We start from the raw sequence: 15,120 nt of genomic DNA, 5'->3' as shown, positions 1-15,120 counted from the left end.
AATAGAGGGATTATATAAGCTAGACAGCGAAGTACTACCCCATGACTACTGACGAAGAACACTCAGAAAAGTGACACTGAGCCTGCTGTGGGACAACGCTGTTTTCTGACTGTGACTCTGAGCCGAGTGTAGTCAATTCACAAAAAACATTATAAGAACGCAGTACCAAAGCATGGCTCAATGTTGCATGTAGGTATTTGAGTATACACTAAGTAGGCTACAAGCTTATTGTTTTTAGTCCAATACACTTTATAAACTTGAATTCCTCTGGTTTTTTTTTTTTTTCATTTGTTTTAAATTATGCTCTAAACGTGTTGGATTCTCCGTGTTGACACGTAGGGTATAATTTCGCGTTAACACGTTAAGTTTGTGTATTTCGTGAATCATGATGCTTTACTGCCACCAACTGGTGTATGGCGTTATTGCTGAAACAACATAAAGCCTTAACTTAAGAAAGCCACTCAACATCCCAATCCACATATGGTATATTGCCATCGGACGGGACCAGAGCGCTAGCGCGCGGCGCCCGTTAAATGATTTTTGCCGAGCCCGAGAGCGGGTCCAGTGCGCTCAGGGGAACACGCCACGAAGTTCCGCGCCCTCGCTGAGTCTCTACTCCTCACGTGGAAAGAGATATGAATAATCAAAGTTTGGGCCTTTTATCCGCAATTTTTCATCAGTCCACCAGGTGGCACATGGAATGTCCCAACACATGTATATTATATTGGGTTTGGGATGGGGTATTTCCGGCCTCCGAATATATTGGAAGTGGGATGGTTGTCCAATTGCTGTCAAATATATTGGAAGTGGGATGGTTGTCCAATTGCAATATATTCTGATGGTGTCAAATATATTGGAAGTGGGATGGTTGTCCAATTGTAATATATTCTGATGGTGTCAAATACATTGGAAGAGGGATGGTTGTCCAATGGCAATATATTCTGATGGTGTCAAATATATTGGAAGTGGGATGGTTGTCCTGATGGTGTCTAATATATTGGAAGTGGGATGGTTGTCCAATTGCAATATATTCTGATGGTGTCAAATATATTGGAAGAGGGATGGTTGTCCAATTGCAATATATTCTGATGGTGTCAAATATATTGGAAGTGGGATGGTTGTCCTGATGGTGTCTAATATATTGGAAGTGGGATGGTTGTCCAATTGCAATATATTCTGATGGTGTCAAATATATTGGAAGTGGGATGGTTGTCCAATTCCCATACATCCTGATGGTGTCAAATATATTGGAAGAGGGATGGTTGTCCAATTGCAATATATTCTGATGGTGTCAAATATATTGGAAGTGGGATGGTTGTCCTGATGGTGTCTAATATATTGGAAGTGGGATGGTTGTCCAATTGCAATATATTCTGATGGTGTCAAATATATTGGAAGTGGGATGGTTATCCTGATGGTGTCTAATATATTGGAAGTGGGATGGTTGTCCAATTGCAATATATTCTGATGGTGTCAAATATATTGGAAGTGGGATGGTTGTCCAATTCCCATACATCCTAATGGTGTCAAATATATTGTAAGTGGGATAGTTGTCCAATTCCCCTATATCCTGATGGTGTCAAATATATTGGAAATGAGATGGTTGTCCAATTACCATACATCCTTATGGCTTCAAATATATTGTAAGTGGGATGCTTGTTCAATTACCATATATATTGTGTCAAATATGTTCAAAGTGGGATGGTGTCCCATCACTACATATTGTCATCAGAGCACGTTTTAGGAAAACATAATTGTAATGTCTAAAAATACATTTAGCCATATATCCCATGACTCCCTGATCTCATATCTGTCTTTGGAGTTGTAAAATTCTACTGTCCAAAATCCATATATTTTTTTTTGACTTGAATATATTGGAAGTAGGATTATCAGATCTCAGCTTCAGAACAACATAAGAGGTTTTTACAAACGGGTCTATCTTTGTCTGGGTCTATCTTACTCAGCGTGTGAGTTTGGAGAAGATTGGAGAGAATAAATATTTTCACTCAAAAAAACTAAAAGGGGTCCCCCTATGAGTTGTTTTTAAGTGAAAAAATTGATGTCCTCCAATCATCTCCAAACTCACACCCTGAGTTGATGACACTCAGACTTAGACGAAACTGGTCTTACTTTGAAGATATTTCACTCCTAAGCCAAGATCTGATAATCCCACTTCCAATATATTCCAGTCAAAAACATATATGGGTTTTTGACAGTAGAATTTTACACTTCTAATTACAGAAAAAGGATCAGAGGGACTTGGGCTGTATGGAAACATGTATTTTTTTTAACTATATAAAATGTTTTCCCAAAATGTATAAGTCTTTACTTTAACCATCCCAATTGCAATATATTTGACACAAGTGTTATATATTATATTTAAGCAGTACATTTCTTCGTAGATGTCTTTCAGTAACTGTAAAACATTTATTTTAATTATTTGTAATTTGCTAAGACACATGGAAGACCTTTACATCCCGAGGTAGTGATAGCTTACAACCTGGTCTCACACCTACTTGTGATATAGTCACATATATAGGAGACTGCAATTCATGCTGAAAATATGCGATATGTCACGAATTGCAGATTACTATATCACGAGTAGGTGTGAGACCGGGCTGTAGCTTAACATTACTGGCTGATGTAACTTTGCTAACTGACAAAGCGACACATTTATGTTATGATTAAAACCAATATTTAACAAAAAATATATTCATTAAACACATGAAAAGTGTTGTATTCTAATCAAATGATATTTAAACTCCCGCACGAGTTATGCACAGGGGCCGTGTCTTCATTAATTCAGACTTATTATCCTGGATTTAAGTCCTTTATAGAGTATTTAGTTATTTTTTATAACGTCTCTTCCTTACACATGTAAACAATCGTACACACACAAGAATGCGTGTATTTGTATAACTAAAAATGTGAGTCTGTAAACAAGTTTTAGTCCCCACACCGAGATTATATCCATCTACACACAGACAAAGAGAGAGTCCACCAGTTTCGCTACACTACACTTTGTTTGGGTTTTTATGTACTGTTTCTAATTCTATATTTTTGTTGTGATATCAGTTATAATTGAATATGTATTTTGTCTCGTTCACCAGTGATATTTTTCAGTTACTGTAGTTAAAACAGCATTTAACTAATCCATACGGGCCTACTTACATATTCATGATTGGATTTACATCACACACTGTAGCTGACACGAAACATAAATCCTTTGTGAACGTAGTCCCTACGTTTCATCTGAATTATTCATAACATAGTGAGCGAAGCACTGACCTATGGCTACGTTGAGCCCTACGTGAGCAGTGTGAAGACAGCAATATTAGTAAGCTGATCCCCATAGCAACTGGAAGTTAATTTTTCACAATAAAAAACCTCTGGTGTTTAGTACCTTAAAATTTGTAAACATGCATATTATTATATAACTTCATTCATAACATGCTCTAAAGCTTTTCATAATTGTATATCAAACAAACATCACTATTCTCTCACACTATGTGTGTGACACATACTGAGATTTGACATTGATAAATTATGTGCATTCTTTTAATAGCATACTGCTAAACAATACAGTGTCAATACAAACCCATGGTGAAATTAACTTTCCAGATCCTCCTCTTTCTGTAAACGTATTGTATGTTTAACGATACATTAAGTTACTCATGTTTTATTTAATTATGTGTATCTACTTCTATATATAAATTAAGAGAGGATAAATCTCCTTCAAAATGAAATTGAACAAAAAATTCTGAATTAAAAAAGGGCTTTTTCAGCAGTTCAGTGGTGGTTGAAGTGAGGGGTTTATATATATATATATATATATATATATATATATATATATATATATATATGTGTGTGTGTGTGTGTGTGTGTGTGTGTGTGTGCTTTTAAACGTATTTATATATGTATAATGTTAATACAAAATCTCATAAAAAACATGGTCAAATCCAATACGCTTAGAGACCAACGACATTCCTTACACCTGGACCCCCATGACTACTGACGAAGAACACTCAGAAAAGTGACACTGAGCCTGCTGTGGGCCAACGCTGTTTTCTGACTGTGACTCTGAGCCGAGTGTAGTCAATTCACAAAAAACATTATAAGAACGCAGTACCAAAGCATGGCTCAATTTTGCATGTAGGTATTTGAGTATACACTAAGTAGGCTACAAGCTTATTGTTTTTAGTCCAATACACTTTATAAACTTGAATTCCTCTGTTTTTTTTTCATTTGTTTTAAATTATGCTCTAAACGTGTTGGATTCTCCGTGTTGACACGTAGCGTATAATTTCGTGTTAACACGTTAAGGTATTGACGCGTTATGAACGTGTTAACACGTTAAGTTTGTGTATTTCGTGAATCATGATGCTTTACTGCCACCAACTGGTGTATGGCGTTATTGCTGAAACAACATAAAGCCTTAACTTACCAAATAACGGAAACAATTCCAGTGTTTAATGTTCTGAACAATGTTTATGAGATTTTGTATAAACATTATACAAACATAATATTTATATAAACATAAATACGTTTAAAAGCGCACACAAACATAGATATATATACCCCTCACTTCAACCACCACTGAATTTACTGCTGAAAAAAGCCCTTTTTTAATTCAGATTTTTTTGTTCAATATAATTTTGAAGGAGATTTATCCTATCTTAACATATATAAGTATGTGGCCACAAATGGGTCCACAATTCCATTTAGACCTAACAGGTGGTGGTGGGGTCTTAGTTCCGAAAAGCCATTTAGTGGACAAAATAGCAGTTGCTTACCTCTTCGTAGTACCACACCATCCCAATCCACATATATGATACGCCGCTTGGTGGACCTTATCGGCCTAGCGCGCGGCGCCCCCTAGACGATTTACTTTGCAGAGCCCGGGGTCGGGTCCTGGGCACACGTGGTGAGAGCTAAAAATCCTCAAAGTTTGGGCCTTTTACCCGCACTTTTGCATCAATCCACCAGGTGGCTCCCGGAACGTCCCGATTCCAATATATTCCATTACAGGCAAATATATTGGGATTGGGATGGCGTATATATTTATCATTCGTTGAAGTGTTTTGTAATGTTTTTAATACTTTTAACATGCCCAACATCCATAGACATTAACATTTTTAAAGTGTTGGCTACTTTGATAAGGCAACACAAACGTCCTTTCACAAAGTTTCCAACTATCTTTGATATATTTATAATGCCAGTAAACCGACAAACACGTAACCACAGTGAGCCAGCCTGTCCTTCTGAAACTCTTGTCCGAACGCCTTACTTTCAAATTTTCAAGTTAGCTAATGTTACTGCTGCATTACTTAAGGTGGAAGCGAAAAATTTAAAAGCTTCTGAGCGAACACCAGTCAGAATGTCAACACTAGAACTATCAGGATTTTCATATACCCCCTTTTTCTACCAGAGGCTGCCAAATGGCAGTGCTGGGGTAATTTGCAACCCATTAGGCCACATTTTGTTATGTACATTAAGCCACTACTAGGTGCTAAAACGGGGGGATGGGTGATAGTGTGAACTGTGTTGACTGACAAAGCTCTGAGAGTCACAGCAGGCACAGACTTTCAGGAGTTTAGTTTAGGGCAACAGTCTCAACAAATAAAAAATATTTTGGTACTTTGGCAGTTTTCTCAGCTGCTGATAATTATTATTATAATCTTTCAAAAATATAATGAAATAATACTTGTTTATTTAGAATACACACAATAAAGAATTATTTAAGCTTTTTAGTTTATATTTGTTGATCTAATGCAGTATTATTTGATGTGAAACCTACAAAAACCTTGAGAAATATAAATAAAAAATTCAGTTAAGTAAAAATTGCTCAAAAATAGTATTTAAGTTTAATTTGAGTCATATTTACTTGTCAAGAAAAACACTTTGCCAATGGGGTGAGATATTTTGACTTAAAACAAGAAAAAATGTCCTGATAATATTCTTTTACTTGGGTTTTTAAATGTTTAAGTAAAAATGTCCTTTTTACAAGTAGCTGAGGGTTGTTTTTTGTATAAATTTATGTAAAAATATCTTTACCTATTGGCAGTTTTTCAAAAGACAAAAACTACTTAAAATAAGGTTACAACATATCAGAGCTATTTTGACTAATCAATATGCCACTTTTTGCACTGTGAAAACAATCCTACATTAGTACAAAGGAGGCAGTTTTTCAAAAGGCAAATTTACTTAAAATCTGAACTTTAGCTATTTTGACAAATCATCAGTGAGAAAACAATCCAAAATTAGTACAAAGGAGGCAGACTTGAGGTGTTTTGGAATTATAGTTCAAATAATGTCTTTGTGTGAGTTTTAGAGAAAGATGACTGCAGACACTGGAAAACTTGTTAATAAAGTGCATAAACTTTATATAATAAACTGCACCAAAGTAAATAGCCTATCTGGCTACATGCTGAGTGAAATAAAATAGAATAAACCTTTCTCACTATAGTACAATATTACAAATATACACGATGGAGGTAACTGAGATGGGTGTGTCAGTGTCAGTCAGGGTGTGTATTCCCTGCCACATACGCCGAGGGTCAGAGGAGGTAAAGTGCTCCTCAATCCAGAGTTTGTAGCAGTGCTTGGCTATAGCTATTAGTCTCTTCATATTGCCAGGAACTCCAGTGGGCGGTACAAAGGACGCTCGTACCCTGAGCGCTTCTATGCTGAGGGATGCCATGGTAAGAAATCTCAGACCACCAGTCTTGTTTTTTGCCCTTCTTTTGTACGCATTAGGTTTTTCCATTTATGTGCATCTGCTTTTGTTTTTTTTGTGAATCAGGACCGGCGTTTGTAGCAGTGCTTGGCTATAGCTATTCCTCTCCTCAGGTTAGCTCTGACCAAGCTGTATGCTTCCCTGCATCCTGATCTGAAGGCAGCATCTCTGGCTTTGAGCAGAGTGCGAACCTCTCTGTTCATCCAGGGCTTCTGATTAGGGAATGTTAATTATTATGGCAAACTTAAAATTAATGATTAAGTATCACCAGGAAGAAAGATCGACGCTCAAAGAATTCTTTGAGGAGAAGAGAGGAATAAGACAGACAGTCAAAGATTCTCTCTTATCTCTTGAATTTATTGAACAAATCCAAGCCATATATAGGACCCCAGTCACGTACACCATTATTAGATCATGTCTCGTTCCATCAACCCAAACATTCCCTTATTGGTGCCTCGTCATCTCCCTTTTATCTCCGTCCTCTTCGTATTGCCAGGAACTCCAGTGGGCGGTACAAGGACACTTGTACAAGCGCTTCTATGCTAAGGAATGTCATGTTAAGAAATCTTGGACCCTCGTCAACGTCAGAGAGGATCCCAGGCATGTCGCACCCCTTCTGCATAGGAGGTTATTTCGGGCGGGCCGAGCACAACGTGGGCATGGGCGTTTCCATCAGAGCGGTGACTCTGAAATCTCTTCTGGTAAGATTTCCTAAATTTTCTATGTTTGTTTGCTGGTTATAGCTGTTGTGATTTTGGAAGAGACACACTGCAAAAAGTACAATCTTGAAGTTAAAATTGCTCAAGAATATTATTCTATTTTAATTTGAGTAATTTTGACTTGTATTTTGACTTAAAACAAGACAAAATGTCCTGATACGATTCTTTTACTTTGGGTTTTAAAAAGTTTAAGTAAAAATGTCTTTTTTTACAACTAGCTGAGGGTTGTTTTTTTGTATAAATTTATTAAAAAATATCTTTACCTATTGGCAGTTTTTCAAAAGACAAAAACTACTTAAAATAAGGTTACAAAATATCAGAGCTATTTTGACTAATCAATATGCCACTTTTTGCACTGTGAAAACAATCCTACATTAGCACAAAGGAGGCATACTTCAGATGTTTTGGAATTATAATTCAAATACCATGTTTGTGTCAATTTCACATTATTTGAACCTTTCACTAATCAATTCTCAAACATATGGTCCTGTAGATGAGGAGACTTCACCACCTCCAGGAAAGAGAGGTCGCATGGAGACACACGGGTGGCTGACAGAGACGGCAAAAGATGGCACAGTGTGGCATGAAGCACATAGTTTATATTTCTGTAAAGTTTACATTTCTATTCATGAATACTTTTGTTAACATATTGTTGCATGCTTATTTAATCTTTCATTACTTCCTTTATTACTATTTCATTGTACAGGGAAACCAAGCAAAATGTTTCTTTCCTGTTCATATACCAATAAAACTACCTTGAATCTAAATGTCTGGTAATGTTGACTTTTTTTGTGGGTGGGGGTTCACCAACTTGCTGCAGAGAAGAGTGTGGAGTGCAGTAGAGTGTCTCCTTTCAAATGTAAAGGCCTCATTTACATAACACTGGAGGTGAGAAGAGCTGTTCACACCTGCCAAATGGCAGTTCTTTGGGATTTAAAGGTATAATTGCCAAATGGCAGCGGTTTGGTAGTTCTAGTGTTAAACAATACACCTGCATATAGTCAGCACAAAAAGATTGCTCACACATTAAAATCATGCCCAAGATAATGGAACAATGACGTTCAGAAGTAAGTTATAATCCAGCGTCAGGTAATTTAATGTGGAAGCGAAGAGTTGCAATACAACATTGAGCTTCTGGGCAACCTCAATGTTAAGAAATTAAAATTATACAAGCACATACAGGTGCTGGTCATAAAATTTGAATGTATGCAAGACATGGGTGTCAGCTGTCATGTTCCTTATGCCAAGCCACTCTTGAACAAGAGACAGCGTCAGGAAAAAGGACTGGACTGCTCCCGAGTGGTCCAAAGTTATGTTCCCTGATTAAAATAAATTAGATGAGATTAGATTCAACTTTATTGTCATTGTGCAGAGTACAAGTACAGGGCCAATGGAATGTAGTTAGCATCTAACCAGAAGTGCAATATATAACATTATTTACATAATTTACATAAAGTGCAGTAGTGATATGACATTGTGATTATGGAAGTTAAAGTAACCATATATACATATTGAAATATAAAATATGTAAGCAAAGTAACATTGTGTAGGTGATGAATTATGTACTGAAGGATGAATGAAATACAGCTTTACAGAAGGTGCAGTGAAATGATTGTGCAAGATTTATTTAAAGTGCCTGAATAGTGTTCATCCGGATAACAGCCTCAGGAAAAAAAAACTTTTACGAAACCTGTTAGTGCGGGAAAAGAGGCTCCTGTAACGTCTGCCAGATGGTAAAAGGCTGAAAAGTCCATGATTTGGGTGTGTGACGTCCTTGACGATATTTCTTGCCCTGCCCAGGCAGCGTTTATGGTAGATGTCCTCGAAGGAACTTGAAACTGGACACCTGATCCACTGCAGTTCCGTTGATGTGAATGGGGGCGTGAGCTTGGTTCCTAGTCCGTCTGAGGTCCATGATGATCTCCTTTGTTTTGAGCGTGTTTAGTACCAGGTTATTCTTTTGGCACCACAAGGACAGATGCTGTACTTCATCCCGGTAGGGCGTTTCATTATTGTCTGTAATCAAGCCTATCACCATGGTGTCATCTGCGAATTTGACTACGGTGTTTGAACCATAGGCAGGTACACAGTCATGGGTGAAGAGAGAGTACAGAATCGGGCTAAGAACACAACCTTGTGAAACGCCAGTGTTCAAGGTGATGGTTGATGAATGAAGGTTGCCTAATCTAACAGATTGGGGTCTGTTAGACAGGAAGTCTAAAATCCAGTGGCAGAGTGATGTGCTGATACCCAGAGGGTGGAGTTTGGATATCAGCATAGGCGGAATCACTGTGTTGAATGCAGAACTAAAATCGAGGAACAGCATTCTCACCTATGAGTTTTGACAGTCCAGGTGGGTTAGTGCAGTGCTGTTGAGATAGCGTCCTCTGTGGATCTGTTGCTATGATAAGCAAACTGGTGTGGGTCCAGCGTAGCAGGCAGGCAGGATTTCAAGTGAGAAAGAACTAGTCTTTTAAAGCACTTGGAAAATATTGGGGTGAGTGCTACAGGTCAAAATTCATTAAAGTCTGAAGCAGTAGAATGCTTAGGCACAGGCACAAGGATGGCTGATTTAAAGATAGAAGGTACAGCTGCCTGGGCAAGCGAAACATTAAAGATGTGAGCAAAGACACCCGCAAGTTCCACAGCACAAGCTCTTAGCACACGGCCAGGTACACCACCAGGGCCAGTTGCCTTCCGTGCATTCACTCTGCTCAGCATGCGACTGACGTCCGAATTGGAAAGTACAAGTGGGTTGTTGTCGGTGGAGGATCGTTTATTGAAGATATCAATATCATCTGGTCGAAACGAGCGTAGAAGTTGTTCAGCTCATCAGGGAGTGAAGCACTGTTGGTAGATGGAACAAAGCTAGTTGGTTTATAGTCAGTCAGGGTGTGTATTCCCTGCCACATACGCCGAGGGTCAGAGGAGGTAAAGTGCTCCTCAATCCAGAGTTTGTAGCAGTGCTTGGCTATAGCTGTTAGTCTCTTCATATTGCCAGGAACTCCAGTGGGCGGTACAAAGGACGCTTGTACCCTGAGCGCTTCTATGCTGAGGGATGCCATGCCAAGAAATCTCGGACCACCAGTCTTGTTTTTTGCCCTTATTTTGTATGCATTAGGTTTCTCCATTTATGTGCATCTGCTTTTCTTTTTTCTGTAAATCAGGACCGGCGTTTGTAGCAGTGCTTGGCTATAGCTATTCCTCTCCTCAGGTTAGCTCTGGCCAAGCTGTATGCTTCCCGGCGTCCTGATCTGAAGGCAGCATCTCTGGCTTTGAGCAATGTGCGAACCTCTCTGTTTATCCAGGGCATTTGAATAGGGAATGTTAATTGTTATGGCAAACTTAAATTTAATGATTAAGTATCACCAGGAAGAAAGATCGATGCTCAAAGAATTCTTTGAGGAGAAGACAGGAATAAGACAGACAGTCAAAGTCAGTCCACACAGTTGTTGATGTGTTTCAGGACAGAGTTAGTGTAGGTGTCCAAGTGGATGTGTGAGCCTGTGGAGGCTCGGGCAGCATACTCACTCCAGTCGGTGTGCTGGAACTGTTGCTGAAGGAAGGAGTCAGCCCCATCCATCCAGAACTTTACAGTTCTGGTTGAAGGCTTAATCCTCTGCATGACTGGAGTGTATTTGGGAAGCAGGAACAAAGAAAGATGATCGGAAAGTCCAAGATGGGGGAGGGGTGTTGTTTTGAAGCTGGTTAAAGTCGAACCGATGCTGAATCCGGTGTTTGTGCAGTGAATGTTAATTTCAAAAAGTGTCTGTCTGTCGTAACTGTAGTTCGCAAGAGTTATTTGCGCAAGAAAACTGGAGATAGCTAAGTACAGAAGTATAACATCACTAAAACCGGTAAGACGCTGAGCCTCGCAGTGTGATCGCGATGCCATCTTGGTCCTGGGAGACCAAGGACCATTTCCTATGGATATCAAGGTCCCAGAATCTGGAGGAAGAGAGGAGAGGCACGGAATCCACATTGCTCGAGGTACCCTGCAAAGTTTCCACAGTAAGTGGCGGTTTGGGGTCCCATGTCATCTGCTGGTGTGGGTCCACTGTATTTTCTGAGGTCCAAGGTCAACGCAGCCGCCTACCAGGGAGATTTAGATTACTTTATGCTTCCTTATGCTTCCAAGCGGGGTGGGTTAGTGCAGTGTGTAGTGCTGTTGAGAGCGAAGACACCCGCAAGTTCCACAGCACAAGCTCTTAGTACACGGCCAGGTACACCACCAGGGCCAGCTGCCTTCCGTGCATTCACTCTGCTCAGCATGCGACTGACGTCCGAAGTGGAAAGTACAAGTGGGTTGTCGTCGGTGGAGGATCGTTTATTGAAGAAATCAATATCATCTGGTCGAAACGAGTGTAAAAGTTGTTCAGCTCATCAGGGAGTGAAGCACTGTTGGTAGATGGAACAAAGCTAGTTGGTTTATAGTCAGTCAGGGTGTGTATTCCCTGCCACATATGCCGAGGGTCAGAGGAGGTAAAGTGCTCCTCAATCCGGCGTTTGTAGCAGTGCTTGGCTATAGCTATTAGTCTCTTCATATTGCCAGGAACTCCAGTGGGCGGTACAAAGGACGCTCGTACCCTGAGCGCTTCTATGCTGAGGGATGCCATGGTAAGAAATCTCAGACCACCAGTCTTGTTTTTTGCCCTTCTTTTGTACGCATTAGGTTTTTCCATTTATGTGCATCTGCTTTTGTTTTTTTTTGTGAACCAGGACCGGCGTTTGTAGCAGTGCTTGGCTATAGCTATTCCTCTCCTCAGGTTAGCTCTGACCAAGCTGTATGCTTCCCGGCGTCCTGATCTGAAGGCAGCATCTCTGGCTTTGAGCAGAGTGCGAACTTGTCTGTTCATCCAGGGCTTCTGATTAGGGAATGTTAATTATTATGGCAAACTTAAAATTAATGATTAAGTATCACCAGGAAGGAAGATCGACGCTCAAAGAATTCTTTGAGGAGAAGAGAGGAATAAGACAGACAGTCAAAGATTGCGTGAATCCGGTATTTGTGCAGTGAATGTTAATTTCCAAAAGTGTCTGTCTCTCGTAGCTGTAGTTCGCAAGAGTTATTTGTGCAAGAAAACTGGAGATAGCTAAGTACAGAAGTATAACATCACTAAAACTGGTAAGATGCTGAGCCTCGCAGTGTGATCGCGATGCCATCTTGGTCCTGGAAGACCAAGGACCATTTCCTATAGAAATCAAGGTCCCAGAATCTGGAGGAAGAGAGGAGAGGCACGGAATCCACATTGTTCGAGGTACCCTGTAAAGTTTCCACAGTCAGTGGCGGTTTGGTGTCCCATGTCATCTGCTGGTGTGGGTCCACTTTATGTTCTGAGGTCCAAGGTCAACGCAGCCGCCTACCAGGGAGATTTAGATTACTTTATGCTTCCTTATGCTTCCAAGCGAGGTGGGTTAGTGCAGTGTGTAGTGCTGTTGAGATAGCGTCCTCGGTGGATCTGTTGCTACGATAAGCATAGTGGTGTGGGTCCAGCCTAGCAGGCAGGCAGGCAGGATTTCAAGTGAGAAAGAATTAGTCTTTTAAAGCACTTGGAAATTATTGGGGTGAGTGCTACAGGTCAAAAGTCATTAAAGTCTGAAGCAGTAGAATGCTTAGGCACAGGCACAACGATGGCTGATTTAAAGATAGATGGTACAGCTGCCTGAGCAAGCGAAACATTAAAGATGTGAGTGAAGACACCCGCAAGTTCCATAGCAAAGCTCTTAGCACAATTTACAATTTACAAAGCTCTTAGCAAAAACTAATTTACAAAGCTCTTAGCACACGGCCAGGTACACCATCAGGGCCAGCTGCCTTCCGTGCATTCACTCTGCTCAGCATGCGACTGACGTCCGAAGTGGAAAGTACAAGCTGCACAAATCAGTCAGAGAGAGCGGGCAGCACGCACAAAACACTCAGAGAGAGCGCGCAGTTTGCACAAAACACTCAGAGAGCACGCAGTTTGCACAAAACACTCAGAGAGAGCGCGCAGATTGCACAAAACACTCAGCGAGAGCGCGCAGCATGCACAAAACCCTCAGCCAGAGCGCGCAGCATGCACAAAACCCTCAGCGAGAGCGCGCAGCACGCACAAAACCCTCAGCGAGAGCGCGCAGTTTGCACAAAACACACAGAGAGCGCAAAGCTCGCAAAAAAACCTCAGAGAGAGCGCGCAGTTCGCACAAAACACACAGAGAGATCGCAAAGCTCACAAAAAAAACTAAAGAGAGATCGCGCAGTTTGCACAAAACACTCAGAGAGAGCGCAAAGCTCGCAAAAAAAAAACCTGAGAGAGCGTGCAGCGCGCACAAAACATTCAGCGAGAGCGCGCAGTTTGCACAAAACATTCAGCGAGAGCGCGCAGTTTGCACAAAACACACAGAGAGAGCGCGCAGCACGCACAAAACCCTCAGAGAGATCGCAAAGCTCGCAAAAAAAAAACCTGAGAGATCGCGCAGCCCGCACAAAATTTCTGTTGAAGCCATAGCATAACTCAATGGTGAGTCAAAAGCGGCAGAGGTTACTTTTTTTTAAAAAACCGTGACCCAGGCAAAGCTCCATATTTGTAACGGCAAATGCAAAGCTGGTTAAGGCATAACTTTGTTGGGGTTAACCTTTTGTCTGAAGTGTCTTACATAACTTCAAGTCTTGTGTGAATGTGTTCACCGGAAAAATACTCCAACAGCGCTCCGTATAACATGGATAAAACAATTATTTACAACACATACCAAGTCGACGTTAACAGAGCACGTTTAATAAATAATATAGAAGACACGGGTTAGCCTTTTTTTTTGTAAGCACAGGGCTGACATTTTATGAAACACACTTTACCTTGTGTGAGCACTATATCTACAATGTTTGAATCCATTTTTAAAAAAAATGTTCTTCTTTTTTGCAGCTTGAACACAACTAAATCAGATGCAGTGGGCATGTAAATTTTGCAAATTTGTGTATGAAAGAAAGGGCAACTGCTTAGACATTACAGATACAGAAACAAGGTGGTTACAGCCACCAGTGAAACGCATGTTGGAGCGCTGGCCAGCCCTTTTCAGAAAGCAGCAGGTATGGTAACAAATATGTAATTTATGTAAAATAAAACATACAATCATATTAACATGAACATATTACTTCTACAAGAGTAAATGTATTTTAATTTGTGTAATCTGTTAATGTGGTACAAATCGAATTATGGCTCTATGTGTGCTGTGTTTTTCCTAAAGGTTTTTGCTGAGTTCACAAGGGTGGCAAGTAAAGATCTTGAACAAGACTTTTTTGAGGCCTTGGACCGTCACACCCCACGATTCCTTGAGATCTTTAAATCCAGGAAAGGAATTATTGGCAGTACACTTGCAGACATTGTTGCCCAAGTTGAAATTAAGGTAAGGAATCTTTTTATTACAATTTGGAATGTTACTTATATAAGAGTGATCCAGTCACCTCCTTAATGGAACACTAGATAATATTTTTTACCTTAATTTTTTAGCTTAAATACAGCTTCAAAATCATTGTGATGCTCCACTGATCTTAGCTAGTGTTCCTTTAAGGTTGGTTAGTTTTCCTGTAGACTTGTCATTATCAACTAATTCCAAACATGAGAACCAACATTTATTTGCCATGGAGCTGCACTATTTCCCGAAAACTATTAAAGACAAATCAGTTATTTT

Source organism: Hoplias malabaricus, unplaced genomic scaffold, assembly GCF_029633855.1.
Source record: "Hoplias malabaricus isolate fHopMal1 unplaced genomic scaffold, fHopMal1.hap1 scaffold_28, whole genome shotgun sequence".
Taxonomy (NCBI): domain Eukaryota; kingdom Metazoa; phylum Chordata; class Actinopteri; order Characiformes; family Erythrinidae; genus Hoplias; species Hoplias malabaricus.
The sequence above is the reverse complement of the archived record's forward strand: the minus strand, read 5'-3'. Positions refer to the sequence as shown.